Source organism: Lethenteron reissneri, chromosome 13 (genome assembly GCF_015708825.2).
Source record: "Lethenteron reissneri isolate LAM-NWPU_2019-01 chromosome 13, ASM1570882v1, whole genome shotgun sequence".
In the NCBI taxonomy this organism is placed as follows: domain Eukaryota; kingdom Metazoa; phylum Chordata; class Hyperoartia; order Petromyzontiformes; family Petromyzontidae; genus Lethenteron; species Lethenteron reissneri.
Window position 1 is genome coordinate 407,899 of NC_083791.1, and position 7,220 is coordinate 415,118.

Genomic DNA, 7,220 nt, shown 5'->3' on the forward strand with positions numbered 1-7,220 from the left:
GATCTGTTTATATATGTTGAACCTTGTTCGCACCGTACGTAGCCAACTGCGCTAATCGGGGAGGTCAGTGGTGGTTGTCCTACGGATAGACTCATGCCTGTCATAGCAATGTAGATTTTCCGTCACTGGCGCAGAGCACTAGACAGAAGTTGAGCGCCGGGTGCCTCGTTGCTCACTGCGTGAGCCGCAAGCAGTCTGGCCCGAGACATTTTTGCTGGGACGACCACGCGGAGGCGGCGATGCGGCCGCTCTCCCGCCAGGTGGCGCCGGACGCTCTCCGGCCCCGCGCCTCCCGCCGTGCAACCACTCGGGGGGGGCCGCATTCCCACGGCGCGGCTCAGGCTGGAGCCACACCTCGGCCGCTTCTTCCAAAGACGCGCGAGTGAGCGGCTCGGCCATGGCTCGGCTCATGGAAATCTTGAGCTCAGAGTCGGCTCAAGTTAAGCGCGTGGCTTTAATCCGGCTAGATTGAGCCAGAACTCCAGAGCTCCCAGAGCCGAGTCGTGCCCAAGATTGATTACAGTCTGCCAGTCATGAGTTATAGATGTTTGCGTACAACTAGTACCCATATCTAATAGAAAGGGGCCTCGCCTATAATCAACGTCTGGAAGTTTACCTGCAGCATTGATCCAAGCGAGCCTGACTGCTGATGGAACCCGTCCAGAGTTTTCTTGCGTTGATGGCCGCGTGGCTGATGGGATGTGCAAAAATAATGTTCAATTTTCGATGTGAAGGGCCAGATATATGTAGAGTAGATGACTTATTTTAAACTCATTTTGAAGTCTGCGCATCTCCTGGCTGCTGACTCGGTACGGAGCCTGCTGTGATTGCGTTGCTGTGTAATGAATGGCTCCAGCATCGACGTCGCCTTTGTTATGTTGGGATTCACGCGGACTCGCGAATACCGGGAGTTCTCTCCATGCACAGTTGTTGTGGGCGTCCCTGGGCCGTGGCGAGTCGGGGGCGGTCCGGATAGCCACGACTCCCGCGCTGCTCTCGGCAAGCCCGTGCTCCGCTTGACTCTTCTGTTCTTGCGCACGATGACAGCAGCAGCAATATGTTAATGAGCAGAGAGAGAGAGGGAGTTCGTGTCGTTTTGATTTTCCTCCGTTGAAGGAGCGCTAACCACAGTGGGTTTACTGTGCGGTCCATAGTGTGGCTTGCATGGCCACAATCGCACTGCTGGACCTTGTCTTGAACTTTCCATTCATGAAGGAGATGGCTGCGCATCGGCCTGGTGATGTTCTGATGCGGCTGATGGTCTACGAGGAGGAATGCCAAAGCCAGGAGGTGGTGCGATAATGTTTGGATCTCGAATGAGGTGTTTATTCTAAGTGTCCGCGTTCTTCCGGATCAGGGTGAGATTATCGGATGACGGTGAAGAGCAGCATCGCGATCGCAGAAGCGACGGGCTCGCGAAATCGATGTTCTTAACACGTTCGAGTTGTTGACGCGGAGAGAAACACGCGAGGGAGTCCGCGTGGGCCGAGTGGCGAGCCGGGTGGAGGTATTCGCGCTGCCTCGGCACGGTGGATGGCGGCGGCCTCTTCTTCACGCGCCAAGTCAATAATCGCGCAGCCAATTAGGGCGTGCTGATGAGCACCGATATTAAAACCCCGATCTCGTTCCTTTGTATTGCACAATTGCCAATCGGATGTATTGACGGAAGGGTTTTCGGCGAGAAATCGCTTCTTGTCGACTCAGACTCGCGGTGGCCGCGTGCCGTGCTTTTGCCCGACACAGGCTCGGAAAGTCACCCACGCGTGGAGGGGGCGCGGAGACACGGGGAGAGTGCGGAGACACGGGGGACACGGAGAGAACGCGAAGGCACGCAGATAGTACGGAGACACTGAAAGACACGGGAAGAACACTGAGAAACGGGCAGACACGGGGAGAGCTCGGAGACATGGGGAGGGAGAGAAACAAAAACAATCTGCACTGCCCTCTGCTGACAACGTAGTCTCGCCGGCACCACACCAGCAGCAGCCCACAACACGTCTCATGCACGGTTGTCACACATCCAAGCGCCATCCAAGCGCTATCCAGACGCAACCCAGCTTAGCATCTGAGTTTTGAGAGCTCTGATTAGGCCACAGGTTCCATTCCAGTGTACAACAGCCGCACGTATTCACGGTGTGCGAGTGCTTACACGAACGTGCGTGTGTGTTTGCGGCTGATATTGAAGACGACCATGCACTCCGTCTTTCTCTCCTCTCGATGTTAATGCCATGGAAAAGGGCCATCGCCTGAACCGTCAATGAGAACACGTGCGCGGAACGGCCGCTACGTGGAGAACCGCTCAAGGAGGAGAACACTAACCCCGATGGACGACCTCGGCGGCGCAACGGGGAATGGTGTTTGTCTGGGGCGCGGTGGTTAAGCGCTCTGTGCTATGAACGCGACAACCTGAGTTATATACTCGGCCACGGCCACCATCAGTGAGTGGCGAGTGATTTGTGATTAAACGCACGGCGTTATTGAGACCTTCATCCGGCAGCGGATTGACAAAGTTCAGGGAGAATTTTTTTTTGTAAAAAAAAAAGGTTCGCGTTAACTAATCGATGATGCCTCGTTCCGTGGTGGCGCCATGCGTCGCGGATGAACTCGGTTGAGTCGACGCTGCAGGGAGGCGCCTGGGGTCGCGCCGCGTGTTGCACCCCTGGCGGGAGGGGCGCGGACTGCCCGCAGCGGCGCGCCCCGCGATCACGTCCGGCACGTGCGCGCCGCACTCGACACAGTCCGCACTCCACCCGAATTGTAAATGCCCTGGCTATTTATCCCTTCGCCGCTTTCTGCAATTTCTTGAATAAATGACAAGTGTGCAAATTAAAACGTTAGGCGACGGTCAGCGAGAGTAGAGCGGCGTGAAGCAGGGCGGATGGTGATGATTCTGATGGTGGTGATGATGATGAAATAAAAAGAGCGGCTTTCTGAGCCCACCCGCCCCCGCCCAGGTCGCAGGATCGCATTAGGCATATTTATGTTTTTTTTTTGTGAATTAAAACAATTGAACAAAGATACATCTTATTAGCCTCGCCTGAATTGTGTCCATGTCAAACGTACGTGCACAAGCCTCCGTGGGCAGGTCCTCACCATTAAGGCAGCAACGACGACGACGAGTGTTTGTATCTCTGTCCGCATTGTCGCATACACTGCTGACATAGAAAAAAGACGGGAGAGAGAGAACCCCCCCATCAAAGCAACAGGGCCTTTATGCATTTCATCTCTCGTTGGAGCACACGGGCATAATGTCTATAATGTGTATAATCAGCCGCATTCAATGATGTCGCCAGTGAAAGGGTGAGCTTCAAAGCGCCGCTGCAGTGTTTTTCTCATATAAACATAATTTCCCTTCGCTTTGTTTCTGCCGGCGCTTTGTGCGAAAGGGGAAGCAATTGAGCCCCATCAGAGGAGGCGGCGCGGTTTTGTGGCCATCTGCGACACGAGCGGCCAGCCCCGCTCGCTATTGATGCCCGGGCAGACACGGCCATTCACTCAATCACCCGCGCGCGCGTGCGTGCGTGTGTATGTGTGTGTGCCGCCAAACACCCCGTCCGTCATTACTCTGCGTGAACAGCATTAACGCAATAACTGCACTGTAATTCGCCAATTACGCCATGTTTATCAGGTTTTTTTTGCGCCGTGGAAATTGCCCGTAAATGACGACATTAACGAGACGCGTTTAATTGCCGGGAGAGAGATTGGCTGGGTGCGTGGACGCTGCTTTTGCCCTGGGACTGCGATACGACACACAGGCGGGCGGCCCTCGCGTCTCCTACGGCACCGCCGCGTCGCCAGATTAAATTTCACTGCGAAATGTAAATAACCTCGACTCTCCGAGCATTTTACGACTGTGCATCTTTTTTTAAAGTCGGGGGGAACGGTGGCGCTGCAGTTAGCGCGCTGCGCTAGGAACGCGGCCAACCCACACTGACCAACGCGGTGAAGCTTGGTCAGACAACCCCACAGCGCTGGGAGGCCATGCAGCAGTGGATTGACAAAGGATTACACGTTATTATTTGGTTATATTACAGAGCAGGGTTCAACTTGCCTTTGGGTTCTTCCACTTGGTAGTTTTATGCCTGTCGTGAACCCTCCACCACCCAACGAGATTGCCGCGTGTAAAAAAGATATCGTTTACACATGGCAATTGTACCGATCAAATTCTGACCGATACAGCTCCCTTCCCCTCCTCCCCCACCCCTCCTCCCCCCTCCTCCTCCTCCCCCACCTCCTCCTCCTCCTCCCCCTCCTTGTCTTCCTCCGCCTCCGCGCCGATGCCTTGAGACTTTTCCCGCCTGAATTCAACATCGGGTGGTGGCTTCTTTGAAACGTCCTTCGGGGACATCCCACGTTTGACGTTCAGGGCCCTGTGTTGCACTGAGCGGTGAACACAATCTCGGGGTCATTTCCCAAAATCTCCACGCAGACAACAGAGCCCATCTCTTCCCGCCCCCCATCCTTTTCTCCCCCACCCGCCCCCCCCCCCGGATCCAGGACGCGCTCCCAATCGCCCCTCGCGTTTCCCTTCGAGCGCTTTCGCGGTCGTCCCAGCGACCCGTCCAAACACTCCCAGTTACGTCGAGCGCCCGGTGGAGACAGCCGTCGATAGTTGCCGCTGTGGAGATTCGCATCGCGATGCGCCTCCAGATGCAGTGCATCGGAGCCGCGGTGTCCATTTCTCTATTGTATGTACAGTATGTTCAACTTCATTCGCACCGTACGTAGCCAACCGTGCTAATCGAAGGGGCAGGGGAAGGACAACAAATGAAAGACAAGAGAGCAGCTCTAAGGAAATGAGTGTTCAATCTGGGTTTAAAAGGAGAGGTAATCGTCTTTCTCGCCTGGTATTCACCTAAGGGATTCGATCCCGACCCTGTATATTTGGAGTTTGCACGTCTCTCTCCGGGTCCTCCGGTTTATTCCTTCACATTTATGCATTTAGGTTACGTAGATAAATGTTCTATTAATTTTCACGTGATAAGCCACTTTGTTGAGCTATCATTTGTGGCCATGTCGCTTCTGAAAAATAGGCTAATAGCTCAGTGGACCTCAGTTTTATTTTCATATTTTAAGTGATTTGTTTACCTTTCCTATACTTTGCACTCCTATCGTGTTTTATTTTTTATTTTTTGTTGTTGGAACGTTCCGACCTGCTCCTTACTGGACATCTGTAAAAAAATAGCTTTATAACTCTTCGGATTGCTCCAGTATAAATAAATATTATGATTTTGATAGCCACGCCGAGTCCGACAACAATTTTTGACAGCTCATGAAATTCCTCCTCCAGTCTAAATAAAGATTCTGAATCTGAAGGCGATGTTGGTGATGAGTCACGTGGGGCTACTGCGGTCGCGCGTGACGCGTCGCTGTCTGTGTCGAGTCATGTGGCCCAGCGGCAGCGCGTTCCCTCTGCTCGATGCAGAGATGCGTGGTTCGAACTCGGAGAGGCCGCCCTGGTTAATCATCGCGGGTGTAAGAACCACAAACAGGGGCCGTTCGCTGCACAGTAAGGTTGAATACCCCGGCGCCATGGTCCAATTTTGCCAAATTGGCAAAACCACCTACTCATCAATCCATTGGGATCACACACACACACAGACACACAGATACACACACAGAGACACACACAGAGACACACACAGACACACACAGACACACACAGAGACACACACAGAGAGACACAGACAAAGATTGGGGAGACAAAGGCGGCCGGGCGTGGTGCTGGCCACCCACCCCCTCGTGTGCCGTGCCGGCCTTCATATGTGCTCGCTAACAGCACTTGCCTCAACAGTCTGTTAAGGCTACACGGAGGATCTTTGTCTTTGTTTAAATGAATGCCACGAGCTCCATCCGTAACCCAGGGCAAGCCCGCCCTACGGGCAGGGCGAGTGCTCTCGTTAAACGCTGAGGCTCATCTGGCACTCACCGCCACTCGTGACCCTTGAAATACACAGACATCGCCAGAGACATCGTCAGAGGCGTCGGTGACTCGCAGCCAGCTCGCGGATTTATTGAGTCATCCTCCTCGCGTGGAGACATCGCGGCGGCCGGCGTCTTGGCGCTCATGAAAAGGCATGGCGAGTGCCGGACACGGCCGTGTGTCGAGCGTGCATGGGGGACATTGCGTCGTCAGTAGCGGAGAACGTCAAGAACGCGATCATATGGGAAGTCAGCCAGAGCGCGAGATCACCGACAGCACTTTAAAAAAATCGTTCTCCGCCGTGTTTTCGCATCGCACCGCGTGCTGTTCGTCGATGGTGTCCACGACGTTTCGTTCTACGAGCCAGGAGCTTCTTCTGGGTTTGAGTCCCGCGTGGAGCGGAACGTCGAACAATAACAACACGCGGTGAGACCCGAAAGTGCAGCGGAGAGCGGTGGAGCGACGCGGTTGTGTTCGTACCATTGCATAAACACGGACACGCGGACTGTGACGTCAGCAGCCCGTCACCACGCACGACGACCACGTGGGTGGATAGAGAGCAGCACCACTGGGAACTTTGCACTTTTTAATAATCTCGATTGAAAACTCATTTCTTCAGAACTGCTTTTAGTGTTTAGTTTGTTGTCCTCCCGCACCTCTGATTAGCACGGTTGGCTACGTAAGGTGCGAAAGAAGTTGAACAAACATACGCCAGACGGAGCCTCACCAAGCGGAGCCACGCCAGGCGGAGCCACGCCACGCGGGTAGAACGCGGTTCACTCGGCAGTGGCAGAGATTTTTGTTTTGTTTTCAACGGTCAACGTAATTATATCCTGGCGGCCACCCTGGTCACTACCGCGGGGGTATTGACGGTAGAATACGCGCCGTAGGCTGCACGATGGACGGTAAAGATCCAGTGACGTCATTAGAATGGTGCAGGCCTTTGATGCGCCTGTGCCGCAACTCGACACGTACCGCGCTAATGACTCAATCGGGGATGAACACGAAGCAGCAGCCCCACGTCCCCCTCCTAGCAGACTCAGGCCTGGTTTTGACGCTCACGGGGGACAGCTGCCCACTGTGGGGGTGGTCACTGTGGGGGGGTGGTCACTGTGGGGGGGGGGTCACTGTGGGGGGGGGGTGGTCACTGGGGGTGGTTACTGTGGGGGGGGTGGTCACTGTGGGGGTGGTCACTGTGGGGGGGGGGGGGTCACTGTGGGGGTGGTCACTGTGGGGGTGGTCACTGTGGGGGGGTGGTCACTGTGGGGGGGGGGGGTCACTGTGGGGGGGGTCACTG